The sequence below is a fragment of the Mytilus edulis genome, chromosome 13, assembly GCF_963676685.1.
Source record: "Mytilus edulis chromosome 13, xbMytEdul2.2, whole genome shotgun sequence".
Classification (NCBI taxonomy): Eukaryota; Metazoa; Mollusca; class Bivalvia; order Mytilida; family Mytilidae; genus Mytilus; species Mytilus edulis.
Window position 1 is genome coordinate 59,828,636 of NC_092356.1, and position 19,774 is coordinate 59,848,409.

The 19,774-nt window shown below is 30.3% G+C and overlaps 1 protein-coding gene across 1 annotated transcript in view; it reads left to right on the forward strand.

Annotated features, from left to right (window-relative positions):
- The window catches only part of LOC139500754 (pleckstrin homology domain-containing family G member 5-like), a 76,061-nt gene that overhangs the window by 11,601 nt on the left and 44,686 nt on the right, over window positions 1–19,774 (forward strand). The window lies entirely within an intron of this gene.

The following is a 19,774-nucleotide window of genomic DNA, read 5'->3' on the forward strand; positions in this document are numbered from 1 at the left end:
GCAAAATGCATTTAATCTGTCTACGGTTTTATTGGTAGAAAAAATATATGTAAATCTCAGAAACGGATTCAATTTGGAACCTTATTTGGGCTTGCTTTTATATGATTGGAAAATTTCTATGACAAGTTTATAAAGATACAGGCTTGTCTTTTCCTCCACATATATACACCTGAATGTTAGTCTCATATATAGCTTTTGTTTCGTTACCACAAGCTGTCTATTACTGCATCATAATGATGATAATATAATAGAATGTCAAATTTTGTCAAAGGTCATTTGATAATTGTTTTTATTGTTGAGGCTTTTTAATCATGTTTCAAGAGACAATACCTCCAATGAGTCTGACATCCATAGCTTTTGTCTCCCTCCCGGAGTGATTATAGATTTATCTGTTTGTAAATGAGACTATAGATTTCTAGAGAACTAATTGACCTGACTGTACAATAGAATGTTTTGTAATCAGCTCTAATTAAAGTAGTTTGTCGAGTGATCAATTTGATATTGATCCAGAAGCTACTTGTAATTAGATGATGCCAGTTTGAAAGTCCACAAAATTACTATTTGTCTTTTAATTGATAGATGTCCCATTTTCAACTTGATAGCAAATGTAGGTCACTGGAACTTGTCTTTGAATTGATGGATGTCCAGTTTTCAACTCAGCAATAGCAAATGTAGGTCACGTGAAATAACTTCTCTGAGACAAAGTCCCTGAGAGATAATAATTTTTGGCCCCATTTTGCAGAAAAATATTATTGTGATTTTGTCCTGTATCAGTCCCAATAGTAAAAGTTTGCCTTTTGAGCAAGATCTTAAACAAACCTGATATAGCCATTAACCTCAGATGGGATATCTTTGCTTTAATATGATTTAATAGAAGTAATGGTATAGAAGGAATAACTATGGTTACCAATGTAAACAACCTTAATAAACCAGACTACATAGAAGGATAACTATCAACAGCCTATGGTCCTAAGCAAAAAAGTTTTGTCTCTCGAATTGTCTCAAAACTGTCAAATTGACAGGTTCTGCATTGTGGATGCAAGGATCTTATCTAACTATTTATCAATAAATACAGGTTAAGTTCATCTCTTCTTGTACTATTTTAAAAAATTTATTTTGAAATTGATAAAAAGATTACTGCATTGATCTGATGAAAATAGATATGAACTAAGTGACACTGGTTTTACTTCAGTCTCGTTATGTAATAATCAATTTCACCTTTAGGGGAATCATTCAATGTCGGAAGTTGTTCCGTAATGAAGGACAATTTTTACATAGATGGATTATCATTGTAACGAAGGATCCAATGTAATCAATACGGAATCATTGAATATACTTGTCTTAAATTTACCATTGCCTTAAACCATTTTATATCGAAGTTGAATGATTTTCTTACCTGAGTATATTACCGTAGAGCTAATGCAGTTCTTCAGCATATGTTGCTGAAATGTTCTGTTCACTGGAATCTTAATTCATGACATTTTATTTTACAATGGATAAAAAGCTTATTATTTTTCAGCTTTTATTAAAAGTTCACTAATTATTGAATATTCAAGGAAATTTTTGGAACAAATGAAACTTAACTTAAAACTGTAAAAGACACTTTATCGGTTGTGTTGCTGTGTACCCGTAATTTTAGCTCCTTCGCCAATATTTGGTAGAGCGAGATATATTTTAAAAGTTCACAAATTATTGAATATTCAAGAAATTTTTGGAACAATTGAAACTAAACAGTCAAAACTGTGAAAGAAAATTTAATTGTGTATTATCTGTTGTGTGGCTATGTACCTGTAATTTTAGCTCCATAACCAACATTAAGTAGAGAGAAATATAACTTTTATAAAAGACTAAAAATCACAAGTGACAGATTAATTTGTGATTTGTTCGTTGAATAATAAATGAGTTAGGTTGATGACTAGTTACAAAATGTTAACAAATGATTGATTCCATCTAGCATCAATTTAATCATCTTAGTTACGATGGCAAATTCATGATAGATGTAACCAGATTATTTCAATACTCCATGTACTTTTGGGAAATAGGAAGAAATTATTTTCTACTGATTGAATATTTTGCACTGTTAGTGAAAACGAAAGCTGATTGAAATTTTTGACCTAGAATAATCATTAATGGAAGCAACTTTTGAAAAACCGTATTCATAGTCGTTCCGTTCAGAAGCGGTATTTTTTTCTTAATTGGTTTTATCTAATTAAGATGGATTTAACAACATAGGGATATCAATTGTGCAGATAGCGTCAAAATTAATTTGGAATGAAAAGAAGTATGTCAAACCACCTTTGTCAGTGAAAAGGATTTTGTGACACTGTAATGTAATCATGACATTTTGAGAACTTAATGTTAATAATGTAAATGTTGTTTTTTACTTGGAATGTTTACCTGTGCAGATAAAGACGTTGCTGTTTTAAGGATTTATTTTGTGGTTTGAAAATTAAAATTGCAGGTCATTATGCAACATTTTATAAGTTTAACAAAAATCTTCATTCAACTAAGTCAAGGACTATATTATGGAATTGATATCGTTATTTTAACTGTCAAATTTTGCTGTTAGATGTTATTGAATCTTAAAAATCAAAATTCCAACTGAATTGATTGCCGATCATTGTATTTTAAATCTAAAGAAACAAATTGATTCTGAATCAGTGTATTTTAAATCTAAGAAACAAATTGATTGCCTAATAGAACCTTGTGGTTGTGGTAATGGCATTAATTATTTTTTCTTAACATTTCAATAATAAAACAAAAACAACTAACTGCAGTCAAAAATCAACAATTGGTAGTGTTTAGATTGATTTAAAGCCAGAATTACTTAAATGAGTATCAACATGTGGAATAAGGACTCCATCAGGATTTCTTATTGTGAGAATAATATTGGATAGCAATGAGTAACAAACTTAGGTAATTACAATTGTGCTTAAAACATACACATATAATGGAAAGTATCAGTGTAAATTCAGGCTTAAAAGACGTTTTTTATGGATTGATAATAATAGCAAATCTTATCCTACAAATAAAATTAAGATTCTTAAGAAAATTGGACTAAACAATTAAACCAATTAGGATATTGGTGAAACTGTATCTTCTTGTTGTAACAGACATACAATGAATTAAACAGAAAAATTGTATTCCAATCAGAAAGTTTAGTATCATACAACTATGTAAGAGGATTATGTAAAGTGTCAATAATTATGTTGGAACCTGCTATGGTGTTAATCATTAAATATGATTAATTTATTCTGAGAATGCCATTAATTTGCTTGAAAGTTACTTTTAACTAAAGAAATCCTGCATTCCTGGAGTTTTTTTAATAGGATCATTTTGTTAGGATGTTATCGGAATTTCGATGGATTACTGTAATACTGACGTAATATTTCTTGGAAAGAAAAGCACACAAAGTAAATGCATTGGTATTGACATTAAAGGTGATAATTTCTCTTATGAAAATAAGTTATCAATCTTGAATTTGGCTTATGACATAGATAGTTAGAAAGATCAGACTTTTATTGACAATGGACAAGTTTCTCTGATTCATAAGTAAACTATCTAGACAAGGATACAGTCACAAGAATTGATAATGACTGCATCACTAGATATGAACTTAGTTAGTCCAGTGTTCCAGCATTACTTACATTTTCCAGGTAAGCTATAAAAAAAAACAAGAGGTTTTATAAATAAGTTAGTCTAGTTTAGGCTAAATAGGGTCTTATCCTATAATTTTCAAGTCTACTATGTAAATATTCTTTGTGGGTTAATTGCTGCTCAGTCTCCAGCTTTATTTAGACTGTTTTACTTGCCCTTCCAGAGCACCTGAGATCACCCCAAGTTTTGGTGAAGTTCATGTTACTCAGTCTTCAGCTTTATTTAGACTGTTTTACTTTCCCTTCCAGAGCACCTGAGATGACCCCAAGGTGAAGTTCATGTTACTCATTCTTTAGTTTTCTTTGTACTATTGATTGTTTCAATAGTATATATATATATATTTCTTACAGATACATGAATATTCAATGAGTGGTAATAAAATTGTTAGTTGTAATGGTCAAAGTGGTCAATTCTAATTAGACAGGACATTGGTCACTACATCATTTAAGGACAGAATTATGGCTTATTTATTTTTATTTTATATTTATCAAGGATATTACAAATTGGGGTTCTTAAAGGCTTAAAAAGGGGGTTGATAAACTTCTTTGTTATTTTCAATTTAATTAGGAGAAAAATAGTTCCAAGAGAAGACTTTCTTTCTAAAATTGTTAGCCAATGTTTTTGCCATTATGCTTTACTTACAAAATAAAATTGAAATTTCCCCGATATGTTTTTTGAGTAGTTATAAGAAGTGCTATTAAAATATGAGTCTTTTATGAAAAAGTTTGTTTGATACAAAATTTGGATGAAAAGTAATACATTGTTCACCCTTTCCAAAATAATTGATGGTATTTTAAATGAAGTGACTGTGCCAAAAGAAAAGTACACAAGTACCCCTAATTGCAGTCATTCCCATTGGCCTCTGATATTTTATCTTCAGAAATACATGTAACTACTACTTGACCATTGTGATGTCCAAACATTTGTTGAGTCCTCTGTGACTATGTTACTTCTATTTCTTCTATTGGACTGTAGATTTTACTTTATTTTGAGACAAATAGTCTTTATAGTTATGGCTTTTCTGTTTGAGGATTTTGTGTCCGTTGTTATGAGCCAATATATTACATTACATTGAAAGTTTTATTATCATTGATCATTTATTTATACAGCACCTGTCAATGGAAGTTTAGACTCAATACAAGGGATCAGTTTACACAAAATTACTGGTTCACTGTTTGAGAGACAAATACATGAAATTGTTGCTGGAGAGGACAGTTGGGAGAATATGGACTATCTAAAAATTGGCAATCATACCAGTTATCCACTTATTTCATGTTATTGGTTAACGTGAATTTTCAAAGAAAATGTTTAAACAAAGCTGATAACATCTCAAAGTTACTTGACTTTCAATTATGTTTTCAAGTAGACCTGATATTTTTAGAATGAGTGTCGATGAAGAACAACTATCATCTGTGATGCACTTATCTTTAATGCTATATATAATTCTGAATGTTGGTAAAGATTTGTTACTTCTCTCTAGTTTGTAATGAAGGAAGGAAACACTGTTATTTGGGGAAATTATTTAATTCCTAGAATTCGACTGACAAGAGGTAAGCTTTGGTCATTTATTCGATTTAACATTTTTACATTTCAGAGAAGTTTATAAATTCAAAGTTATTTCAGAAATCATGTTAAGTCTTAAAGTCCTGTGATGGACATTTTTGGTCTAGAAGTTGTTTAATTAGTATTTGTACCCTAATGTCTAAAACAGTCTTCCAATTAACTTTTTCAGTCCACAAAGCTCAATTTTTTGAAAATTTTAGTTGGATTCTTTTGGCTTGTAGAGAAGAATTTTACAAGTCTGAAAGAAATTTTAAAAGCCAATGCCATAGGACTAGTGGTTAAGCCTGAAGACTGGTTCAAGGTATATTTTTATCTCCCTTCATCCTGGTAAACTAATTTTGCTGACCTAATGCCTATTGGATGTTTTTTTACATGAACTATTTGCCACTGGACACCATGCATTAACAACATGGTGGTATCTATTACCGATACTCTATGTATAGTAGATCTTGTAATAGTTTTATGTTAGGTAATAATGTTATTTATCCTGAAGGGGTTTATATCTGGACATAGCTATGTCCACTCAGTGACCAGACAGGGATATAATGACCGCCATAATGAAAACAAATTACTTATACTTTAGGCTATAACGTAAGTTTAACGTTCAAGGTCACATTCTTAATTGTGACCTTGGTTGTCTTTGTGCTAATGCATTGGATTGTCAGTGCCTAATTAAGATCAATAAAAATACATAAGAAAGATATGTGTTAAACTTCAAACAAATATCAACCTTGAGAATAGGTTAGGTATTGTTTAGATATAACTGATCTTCAATGAAGTTAAGGATGTCCATTTAAGTTACACCCCTATCATACATCTCAGTGTGTGTGAGCATTTCCAATTGAAGTTATATTTCAATCCTACATATCAGTGTTTGTGTCTGTATGTTTGTGCAGGTCCACTGTCATGTCTAGGGATCTGATCATTTCAGAAAGTGATTTATACTCTGCTTTAAAGTTTTATAATCTGGTGCATTTTAGAAAGAAAGACCATTTCTTACAAGATGGTATGGTCCAGTCCTAAAGAATATATTAAAGAGACTTTCGGTCTGTTATTACTGATTATAGCGATAGTTAACATCTTAATTTGAACTTTCTACATTGTTCTTGGTGTAGAAATTTATTAAGCATCAAAATCAGAAATATTAAATTGTGTACAGTTTATTTATTTGGAAAAGACTGCTTTTTTCAATGGTTTTGAAATATGATCTATTGTTGGTTTTTTTCAACACTAATACTGTTACTACTACGTGGGAGGGGTCTAATAACCTTGACTACTAATAAGGGTCTTTAATGGTCATTGCATATATTGTGGAAGGGAAATCATTTTATCACAATTACTGATGACTGTTAATTAATTCCAATATAAAGTAAAATGTATGTGTTGATTAATTCCAATATAAAGTAAAATTATGGTCTCTAAATTGGGGAGTACTATAGGTAAATCACAAACAATGATGACTGTTAATTAACTCCAATATACAGTAAAATGTTTGTGTTAATTAACTCCAATATACAGTCAAATGTTTGTGTTAATTAACTCCAATATACAGTCAAATGTTTGTGTTAATTAACTCCAATATACAGTCAAATGTTTGTGTTAATTAACTCCAATATACAGTCAAATGTTTGTGTTAATTAACTCCAATATACAGTAAAATGTTTGTGATTTGATTATTTACAGTTAGGGACATGACAAACAAATTATTTGACACATACCCTGGGCTACTAACTGTTAAGATACATGTACGTACTATCATATTACAAGTAATAAATATTCTACAAATTAACTACTCATTAATGTTACATATTTATCACTGTAACTAAATAGTTACTTTAATCTCACTGTCACGACTGATATAAACAGGTAATCTTAACGTGAGATCTGAATTTTCATGAAAAGTAAGTTAAATATCTAAATTCTTTTACATATAACTACATTGTACCATGTAATCGAACAATATTTAAAAAGGGTATAGGCCTTTCATAGCTTACTATGGGTTATGGGTGTTTTTGCTTATTGTTGAAGGCCGTATAGTGACATATAGTTGTTTACTTCTACTTATATGGTCTCTGAATGATAATCATACCACATCTTCTTATTTTGATATAAGTTGACTTTTTGGTTTTTTACCTGATTGAAAATTAACATGTATCTGTCTCGTAGGTTATAGATTTTCAATTTGACTTTATAAATATTGTTTAAGGTTTCATTTGATTAAGTTGTGGCCTTTTTTTTCCCTTTGTCGTCAGTAATTTTGCCAAGGAAGTTACAGCTGGTTAGCGCCTTTTTTTTTTTTTATCTTTTTCATTTAATAGGCCACCCTGATAGGTTCTTATCCTGTAAATTCCTTTGACACTTTTTAGCAAGGATTTGGATGTAGTATTTCTATATGATTTTAAAAAAAAAAAGTTTTGTTTTAGGGTACAATATAGACAGAAGATATTTCTACCCTTATGAAGAGGTTTTGGACTTCAAAGTTCACAAAACTCAAAATTTCAATATTTATTTTAAATCTAAGTTTCCATACAATATATTCGTTTTATATATTAAATGTTTGAAAACCTGAACAAATTGCCCTTCAGGAAATGTGATTAACACTTATACAATAATGGACGTTAAGATGGACGACCATAATAGTATACAAGATTTAATTAGAAACTTTTGATCACCAGGTGGGGAGTCATGTTAATGTTTTAACTAAGTGACCAATACGATTTAAATTGTACCGGTATTTATACCGATATAGATACATTTATACAGAACCGACTTATCTTGTGAGGGGATTATAAGCCTTTCACTTATTCAGATTGAAATTGAGTTTATTTAATTCCTTTATAGAAGTTTATTTGTTTTTTTATGTATTTTGTACAAAGTGGACTGGAGGATTCCTACATTTTAATAGTTTGTGTTGAACAACTGACTGGCAATGTCAAAAATTCTGTATATAAAAAGTGAAATTTGATTTTAAATTCAATTAATTTGTCATCTTCAGGATTTTTTTTATCGCATGGAATTTTAAGTGACCTTGAAAATACGGAATACGATAGTCCTATGTGGAATTTTGAATTGGTGACAGTAACTGTGATATTGACACTTTGAATTTTATTAAATATTGAGCACTGATTGAATTTAAGTAGTAAAAAATTACAAAATCTTATTTTGTTAAACAAAGAACATTGTTTGTTTATTTGAATGTTTTAACTCAGTGTATGTAAGAAAATCAAATAATTAAAAATTGCATACCTACAGTTACATACTAAGCCCTCAAGGGTAACTACATACAATATTACTGGTGCAATGAGAGATATTTAACGGAGATATCCAACTATTTACTGGATTTCGATCAGATAACTTGAACATAGTAATTGCTGGATTTAACCTTGGGGTGGGATTGACAGTCACAACATTTGGTGAAATTTTTGAGAAAATGTCTGGATCTTGAATTATGTTTCATAGACGTCAAATATCGTGTCCTGGTGAGTGTTTGATTTAATCTGCAGATTTAATGTGAGATCATATATACCTGAAACTTGCATTGATATATACATGATATATGCAAGTATTGATTTAGATAAGTTACACCTGCCGTTTCTACCACCCTATTGTAAGAAAACAGAATGGTACGTCAGAGATGCTATTCTGTTCCAGGTAGGTAAAGTATAGATGTTCTAAGGTGATAATTTATTAACAGGAAAATGCTGCGTCAGAGATGCTTTACAAACCCAGGTAACCATTTTTTTTAACAATTTTTCTAAGGTGTTAAAGTGATTGTTTTAAAGAAAATTTCATAATTTGAATGAAAGTTATGGCTCTAGCAAGGCTAAGGCGACGTTGCTGGTCAGAATCAGAAGCTGGTAAGAAAGATATAATTTATACTATTTGGAGAAAAAAGTGCATGGCTGACTGTGCAGGAAACAAAAATACTATAGGTTTACCTATACATGTTATGTTTTGTTGTTAATAATGTTGCATTGAATTATCATCCATTTTATTTTTGTTCATGAAATACTGAAAATTACCAATTTTTCTAAGTAGCAGTCCCTTTTCCTTTTTATGCCCCATCTACGATAGTAGGGGGTATTATGTTGTCTGGTTTGTGCCTCCGTTCGTTCGTTCGTTCGTCCGTCCGTCTTTTCGTTGTACCGTTCATCCGTCCGTTCGTCTCGCTTCAGGTTATAGTTTTTGGTGAAGGTAGTTTTTGATGAAGTTGAAGTCAAATCAACTTGAAACTTTGTACACATGTTTCCTATGATATGATCTTTCTAATTTTAATGCCAAATTAGAGTTTTTATCCCAATTTCATGGTCCAATGAACATAGAAAATGACAGTGTGAGTGGGGCATCCATGTACTTGGGACACATTCTGGGTTTTTTTTATCATCTGACATTATTGTTTGGGGCAGAGGTGTAGCAGGATCAGTGGATTGAAGGAACAATTTCAGTTGAAAGAATAATTTCAAAAATTGAAAATAATATTGACAAGATTTGCCAGGCATTTTTACTGTTAATAATTTAAAAGATTTGTATATGCATGTTTCTTTTGTTTATAATATTTATCTTTAAAACATTGTGACATTACTTTATGAATAATAGGTAATAATGTTATTAGCTTAATTTGAAAGAAAAATCTTTCTATTTAATCCTTATTTTGCAGCATCGATAATCACCAAGGGTTTTGTTATATTACATAACTATATAATGTTGAAACCATGTCAGATCTCAGGTACTATCTTTAGATCATGATTGATTATCCTTAATTAAAAATCTTTCATGTGTCTATGCTCAACAAAGCGGATTCGATCTGAAAATATAGGACATTGAAACCAAAGGGAGATAAATATAGCAAACACATTTCAATAATCACAATATTTTTAGGTTTTATTTTTTAATTCAAGAAGTAAAATGAAAGTGATTTTTAATTTGCAATATAATAGTATTTAGAATGGAAACAGGAAATTGTCAAACAGACAACAACCCGACCAAAGAGCAGAAAACAAGTAAACTTTGAATGAAGTCTTTTTTTTTTCAAATTAGAAATTTTTAAATGAGTTTAGTCCATCATAAAATACTTTGGACTTCAGATGGTAAATTCTGATCTCTGGGACCATATTAGTGGCTATCAATCTTTACTGTAGATGCAATAGATATAACAAACAAGAATTTCCCATCTGCACTATCATTTTCTATGTTGAGTGGACCGTGAAAATGGGGTAAAAACCCAATTTGGCATTAAAATTAAAAAGATCGTATCCATCATAGGGAACATGTGTACTAAGTTTCAAGTTGATTGGACTTCAACTTCATCAAAAACTACCTCAACCAAAAAGTTAACCAAAACTTTTACTTGAAGTGGGACAGACAGACAGACAGACTGTGAGTGGGGCATCAGTGTAATGTGGACACATTCTTGTTTCTGATGAGTTGAAATTTGCAGTGAAATCAAACCACAATGTCTAGACATATCAAATTGTTGCTAATTTCAAACTACAATGTCTAGACATATCAAATTGTTGCTAATATTCCAACCACTGGACACAGTGGTCAACACATGTACGTAGAGTTAGAGTCACACTTTCATTCGAACCAATTATTGTCTCAACATATCAGGTTAATTTCACACTTTTATTCCAGCCATATTAAGGTCAAGTCCAGCCATATTAAGGTCAAGAAGTTATGTTGGTGTTTTAAGAGACCTCTGTTGAATATAATGACCAGGTCTCCTCTTTATGGTGGTCAATTTTCATGGATAATAAGAACATTTATTTAAGGAATGTCCCATGTTAACCATATATGGAATTTATTATTAATTCAAATGGCCACAATAATTTTCTTGTGTATAATACTTATTTCAGACCAATTTAAATGATTTAATGAGAATCTAAGCTTCAGTCCAATCCAATAGTTGATAAGCATTTCAAGTCTGTGGTTATACAATTGTAGAGTTATATTTTGACTATTTCATTGCAACCAATGTAATAAAAAAACAATCAATATTTTCTGATATAAATGTTTACAAAATGTGTGAAAAATATCTGAAGGGCTGAAACGTATTTCAATTATCAAGACTAGTACATGAGATTACTGGTGTGAAAAATATTAGCAGACAATTCTGTACATGTGTATGAATATTTCTCTTGTTCGCTGCCAAGATATTTGAAGAATTAAACAATATTTTATCTAAAGAAACTTTAATCATGTTGTGTCATTGTAATAATCAATTTAATTTAACCTGTGAGAACCAAATATTTTTGATTTATTTTTATTATTAGAAATGTTCAATTTTCAATTTATTATCTTTTTTCCCATTTTGAAAATTCCAATAGGATCTTTTTTTTTACATTTTACTTTTTAGATAAAACAGATAATAAATACTTTTATGTTTTTCATACATCCAAGTGATTTCTCTTTGTGTGCTATTCATGTTTATAAGGTTATATGAATTAGCTGCTAAACCAAAAAGTTGTTTAAAGATATTTGATTATCTCCCTTTAGTCATTCTCTGCTAAGTTACAACAACCGTTTTTATCTCCCTTTACTCATTCTCTGCTAAGTTACAACAACCGTTTTGTAGGTTTTTATTATTAAAGTCTTGTTATGTTTTCAATTAAGACAGTAAGAAAGTGAAAAACTTTCAACAAAAGTAATGAACTGGTACTCTTTTAAGACCAGTAACCAGTATATTATTCTCACAAACCTATGTACAGTTTATTTATTATAAGTAGGATACTGTGACTCTTTGGAATGAGTCTAGACACAAGTTGCTGTAAATTTTGATAATTATGTGTACATATTGTTATTGCGATTGGAGTGTCCAATTATCAAAATAGATGCTAGATTAGTTATTGTGAATCAGGAAATACTACATATGCATGAATATTGCTATCAAAATCTGTCGTTCAGGAAATACTACATATGCATGAATATTGCTATCAAAATCTGTCGTTCAGGAAATACTACATATGCATGAATATTGCTATCAAAATCTGTCGTTCAGGAAATACTACATATGCATGAATATTGCTATCAAAATCTGTCGTTCAGGAAATACTACATATGCATGAATATTGCTATCAAAATCTGTCGTTCAGGAAATACTACATATACATCAATATTGCTATCAAAATCTGTCGTTCAGGAAATACTACATACGCATGAATATTGCTATCAAAATCTGTCACAATTTTACAGTAACATTAGCTAAAACATCTAAAGAAATGTCTTTCTATAATGTTTGGTATTTGATTGACCCTTTCTTGTCTTCTTACTTTCAATGCTGCTTTGTTGCTTTTCTCGAAAAATATTTGTTAAATGATAAAAAAGTAATTAGGTATGGTGATAAGTTTTATTCAGTCACTACAAAAATCCCTAAGATAATCTCAAGTATAGAGTTGTAATTTATAAAACTCAAAGTTTTGTTGACATAAATAATGACCTTTATATAACAGGATGCAGTGTAGAAAGATAAACACAAACTAAGGAAACTTAGATACAGGGTACATAAAACAGATAAATACTCAGACAAATATTTAGATTAATTTACCACACCACTTTTTGTTAAAGTAAATTAATGTTTTGATCATTCTCTTTACAAATAACTGGAATTTTTTTTCGTCAACAAGAATGTTTTGGCTGCAGTGGAGCTTTTTATGTCCAACAATGATGTAAAAAGGAGATGTTTGGTTTATGTCAATAACAACCCAACAAAAAAGACAAACCATTATTAAGTCAATTAATGGGAAGAGATGGAAAAATCAAACAAATTGTTTTAAGTCCTATTCCTAGCGTTTAGATTGATATGTGTTTAGTAATATAATGATATACACCAAAAAACATAACATCTACGTAAGGTAGAAATCAACCTTACATAAATGAATATCAATACATCTATTAAGCCATATCTTGTTAAAAAAATCTCTATAGAAATTCTAGCTGTTTGAAGATTGAGCTATTATAAGAACACTACAAAACAAAAATAGTCTTTTTTTCGTATTTGAAGTTCCAAAATCTGAGTGAGTTAAAGTCTTGTGTGAGTTAAAGTCTTGTACATGAGGTCAATTTCTATCTGAAGCAGCTCATTATGTCATTGAACAGTGGAACTTTGAATATTAACCTCAGTAAACTCTATTGTCCAGGAAGTTTATTTCATATAAGCTTTGATTAAACTCCTAACATCCTATGAACACATAGCCTAGCTTCTAAGATATGTGTTTGTCCTCAAATGTAAATATATATAATACATATATGATAACAGTTCAAATAAACAAATTGATATTTAGTTGGTTGTCTGGTGGACTAATAGCTTCAATTTGTTGATAAGAAAATATCTAATGTGGTTTTATAAGTCTCGGCACAGAAAATATCTGTACTTGGTTTTATTAAAGTCTCTGGAAAGAAAATATCTAATGTGATTTTATTAAAGTCTCTGGAAAGAAAATATCTACTGTGGTTTTATAAGTAGGGAATGAGTAGACCTCAAAATGTGAATTACATGCATTTATAAGTACATTGTATCTGCAATTAAGAACCCTAAAAAGGTGACTTACATGTGCTTCCGTAAAGGTTGGCTATGAGTAGGCTTCATATTAACCCACCTGTACCATATCAGGCTATCTTTGACATGTTTCTGTTGACCATATCTGTTATTATGCATTGCTGGTTGTTGATGTTGTGTTCTTGTTATCCATTTTATGTGCTTTATAAGTCTAGGCTAGGGAAGTCATTTTAAGATGAATTTCTATTAAGAAAAGAGACAGAAGATAACAAAGAAACAATCATCTTTAAATAACAAAAAAATTAGCATATTAGTTGAGACAAATTTCAAGTCATTTTAAAATTACTTATGTCTTAGAATAAGATTTAGGGTAGATGTCAGTGACAGAGAAATAGATAACTGCATTATTTTTAAATTAAGACTGATAGGTCTCTCTGGACACAACAATCATTTGTTAAACAGTTCAAGTACAATCAACAAATTACAATGTAGAACAAACCAGGTTTGCAGTTATACTGAATCGCCTACTTGTACTGAAGGTACTTTTACGATACTTTTGTCATTAACACTTAATAAGTACATTTCAATAAAATATACAGATAGTAAAACATTTATGATCAAGAATAAAGTGCCAAAATCATTCTGTACTCTCTCAAGTACCAATGTACTTGAAATTGTCAAGAATAAGTGCAATTTTCTTAACTTTATCTAGTGCAATAATTCCAGTTAAAGACAATTTGAAGATTAACTTCGCACAACGTAATTAGATTTTTAACAACAGTGATAAAGCTATAGTCTTTCTTACTCCGCATGAGGTTATTTGATTTGTTCTTTAATTTAAAAGAAAATTTCTAACTTTCTATTGCATGGTGATGACCTTCAGATGAAAACCCAATAAATATTTGTAAAGGATGTTAATTATATAAAACCGACCAATCAAATTAACTCTATAGTAAAAAGTTTATTAAATTGACTCAATTTTTCTCTGAGTAACAACCTCTCAAATGATTTCAATAGATACATGTCAAGGTCATTTGCATGTAATTGTAATAGAAAGGCGTCCTTCATAATGAACTCTACTTTCTAATCTAGGTTGAAGCAATATATTTTTAATTAGAATTCCACTTGAATTCTTATAAGCATTATATTGATGATGATGAAAAGCTCTTTCATGTGTTCAATACTTGTTAGTGGTATAACCTAGTTTCAAGTTGATTATTGTTAGATTATTGTATAGAAGGATTATTGTCCCCAAAAAAAGTCATGGGCATTGTTAAAGTTAATGGAGGGAAAACAGTTGTAAGAATGAATAATGTTTAATCAAGGTGAATAAATCAACATAAGGTAAAGAGGGTTAAGTATCTTAACTTTTTTTTTTTGTGATTTCTAGGGCCAAGCTGGTGGTTGGGGTTTGAATTTTGCTTTCAAAATGTTTTCCTTTTAAAATATTAAAATGGCAAATGAAACATGTTAATTGTGAATTTCAGTTGAAAGGACATTTAGGCTCACTTTTGGCAAAATATGGCCTTGAATGTGAACTTTATTGTAACATATCACAAAGGTCATACTTTGGTTCTTAGATGGACCCATTTCAAAAGCCTTTTAAAACTGCTGGTAAAACAAATCTCTTCATAAAACCTTTGTAGTACAATATATAGGCTCTGAGAAATCGTCAAAACAAAACACAACAATTTTGTTTTTTCACCTAAAAGCTTTAGACTGTGGCTGCAAACTAAGATTTAAAGCCATATGGTTAATATTGAATCCCTAGAAATAAAAACTTTCTGGATCAGAATAATAATTATGACTTCTTAAAATGGCTATTTACATTTTTGCTTTGACACCAGTTCCTCAGGATATCAGAACTCCTAATTATTTGGACTAGGTTGGAATCCAAAGCTTATTAATATATATAACTATGCTAAAACTATTTTAAACTAAGGAAAAATAGGACCAAAACTTGTAACAAGAATAATGCATAATCAACCACTTAATTTATAATGTGAGGTGCAAAAAAAAGTTATTTTGTATTAGTAGTTAACTTGTGTGAAATTTTCTATATTTTGTCCTGACTAAAAACAGGCCAATTTTAGTCCTTTGTGAATCTACTCTTTTAGTGACAGTTAAGTTAGCATGATTAAAATCACTTAATAATCAATATAAGACTTTTATTTATCAGTTTGACCTTTCAACCAATTAATCACAATGACAATTAAAGAGCCAAGTCAGCATATCTTAACATACTTAAGTTTATGTTATTAAAGTAAAATTAAAAACTAATTTGACAAAAAATGTCATTTAGAAAAAGCTGTTAAGGAGGAAGTTTATTAGTTTTAGAATCTTTTAATACATTTTAATGTCTATAGGACAGTTCAGTTAAATTCTTAATAGAATTTTTGAAAGGTTTAAAAGTGGTTGTAAAAGTTGTAATAATGGCTTCAACAATGCTTCACAAATGGACCATTTAAGATATAAATTTATCTGACATTCTCAAAAGTTTAAATTATACTGTACTTTAAGCACTAGGCAGAATTTCAGAAATAACGTCAGAAATTAAAAATTGGTTTTGCAAAAGTAAATGATTTGAAAAAGTTGTATGGTTAGAGGTGCTGTTATTGCATGTAAATAAAACACATCAGAGTCACATTTTTCTCTAGGGCCTTGGTTACGTTAGAGGTTTTAGAAAATCACCTTGACTGTTATCTATAAAATGAAGGTTAGAATATAAACCCATTCACACCCTCAATAAGAAATGGTCATAACATACCAATTGCCCATACCCCCCACCCCCCAATTACCCCCTTCCAAATAAGGAATGGTCATAATATACCAATTGCCACCCTCGATAAGAAATTGTCATCATACCCATTGCCCCCCTCCCCCTCCCCCTTGATAAGAAATGCTCATAACATATCAATTTCCACCCTCGATAAGAAATGGTCATATCATACCTATTGCCACCCTCTATAAGAAATGGTCATATTACACCCATTTACACTCTCAATAAGAAATTGTTATAACATTCCCATGGCCACCCTAGATAAAAAATTATTATAACATACAAATTTCCAGCCTCAATAGAAAATGGTCATAACCCACATAAAGATTGATGATTGTCTGAACACAACATTCTGTAATCATTTATAGAACAGGGGAAGTGAAAGACAGATTGATCCGGAATTATACAAAGATAAAAAATATCCAAGATAATAGGATAAATATGTAATGCACGCAAGATTTAAGGACTCACAACAGATCTGGAAAGTTATATGGTGTTTGTTGAAACTTATGCATTTCATGTTATAATCTTTAAGTTATAGATTACGATTGCATATTTTGGCGTTAATATTGATTCACTTATAGGGTCTTTGCATCGGAACTAAACACATTTATTCAAAAACCAGTTGTTGGCATGACACGGGTTATGTTCTTCTCATATATGTTATGATGGTATGATACTAAACCCCTAACGGGAAGGATTGTGCCTGATGTTCATATGATGAAATCATAATCTTTCAGTCAGTTTAATTGAAGTCTGGAGCTGGCATGTCAGTTAACTGCTAGTAGTCTGTTGTTATTTATGTATTATTATCATTTTGTTTATTTTCTTTGGTTACATCTTCTGATATCAGACTTGGACTTCTCTTGGACTGAATTTTAATGTTATGCGTTTACTTTTCTACATTGGCTAGAGGTATAGGGGGGGGGGGGGGTTGAGATCTTACAAACATGTTTAACCCCGCCGCATTTTTGCGCCTGTCCCAAGTCAGGAGCCTCTGGCCTTTGTTAGTCTTGTATTATTTTAATTTTAGTTTCTTGTGTACAATTTGGAAATTAGTATGGCGTTCATTATCACTGAACAAGTATATATTTGTTTACGGGCCAGCTGAAGGACGCCTCCGGGTGCGGGAATTTCTCGCTACATTGAAGACCTGTTGGTGACCTTCTGCTGTTGTGTTTTTTTCTATGGTCAGGTTGTTGTCTCTTTGGCACATTCCCCATTTCCATTCTCAATTTTATCAAATATTTGCCGCTGTACATTAAGCAAACAACAGTAAATTAGTGATGTATACATGATTATTTGCCATGTTTACTCGTTAATATTTACTTTTATTTATAAATTTCAATAAGCTGTCTATATTATAAGCTGTATAATGTACTGATTGTAATTTGCTGACTTAGCAAGAATTGATCTGATGCTTATGTAGTTTCTGTTTTATGTGTACATGTATTATTTAATAGACATTTGTGTTCCGTAAAGTTGATTTAAATAATCATTTACATTATTTGGATGATGAAGAAGGAAAAAAATGTATTAATTCATGAGTACATGTTTACATGAAATCAGTATACATACACACATGAAAAATAAAAAGCAAAAATAAAGGAATAGAGCATTTATTGCTATTTTTATTGAAATTAAAATTGAGAATGGAAATGGGGAATGTGCCAAAGAGACAACATTGTTTGCATTTGGAATGTCCTGTAGTGAGGTCAGAACCCAAGATTATCATGTAAATAGAATATCACTAAAATTGCTTAAAGTGTTTAACCCAGTGAGATGTGCAGTGTATGTTGAATTTTATAATCAGTATTTAATGAACAAAAACCAGCAGGAAAGAACTAGGTCTAAATAAATGGTGAAATAAAATAATACATTGACATTGTATACCTTGGCAATCAGTTCACTTTACATAACAGATGAAAATCTTTCTACTCTTAATACCAATGTGTATGGTGCATGTCCAAGAACTGTGATGTGACTAAATATGGATGCACTCTATATTTCTATAAGTATACGTAGTGCATCTTGTCTGGAAAGTTGTGACTTCTTAATGTAATTCTTCATATTGCACTTGGTAATAATTAAGAATAAGAGTAGAAACATATATGTGAAATCATTATTTTGCAATATCCAATATTATATTGGGTTTGGTTGATTGGTAGAAGGTACTTTCTTTAGATCATTCTAATACATTATATAAATATTCGTCCATTTCAGGTTATACTTATATAGTGTAGAAGTGTTTAAGTATCTGAATGGTACTACCTATAAAGTAAATAGCTGTAGAATTTGTGAAAAGTATGTTGTTTTTTGGGAGGGTTACGTTACTGATTTTGCTTATTATTCAGTGAAGATCATTTAACAAACTATAAAGAAACTGAATCTTTGAAATCTCATACACTTTCTTTTCCATAATAATAAACTCAGTCAATATCAAAAATCATAATAGAAGTTTAACTAATAAAGTTATACAGAAAATAAATGTTTAGGACTCAATATAGGTCACCATTAAAAAGGAAATAACTATAGTGCCTTTTTAAAACCGTATTATGATTAAAGCAACAACATATGTACAACTAATTGTGTGTTGTACAGTAGGTTATACAAACAGAAAATACAATAATACAAAAATGTTCAATAGTCTCTTTAATCGGTACATATAGATTTGTCTTGTAGCTATTGACCTAGTGCCAGATGTAATCTAATTTAGTCATTCCTTAAGGGACAAAATAACTTGTAAAACATTTATACCAAACATTTTATACATTTTTTATTGATAATATATAAGTTTACCTAGCATTCAAATGAACCACTTAAAAGACTTTGTCGACACCCTTTATAATCAGTAATCGTTTAATCTTACGATATCAAAAGGACGTGTATTACAGTCATCGACTTTTATATGAGATGTGAAGTTTTTTCGTAAAGCCATTTCATGGGTCAGTTAAACTCTTTGATGACTTAACGTGGGCCTATAACGGACACAAGACTCCTGTTATAACCTTTTGTAGTCCTAATATCATTATGTGACAATTAATGGTTTGAATATTTAAATAGCCGATTATTAGTTCTCTTTTAACCAGTAATTATTTTATAGTTGAGATCTTATAGATCTTTCTTTGTACAGAGTATGTTACATAACAATAGTTGAGTTCAATTGAGAGATTTAAATTGACGATATTTGGCTTAGCCATTTGTGAGAATTTTTTGTGGTATATGGATGGACCGCAGGTGTTTTTAACACTATATTGGTAGTTCAATGTTTTGTTGTAAAA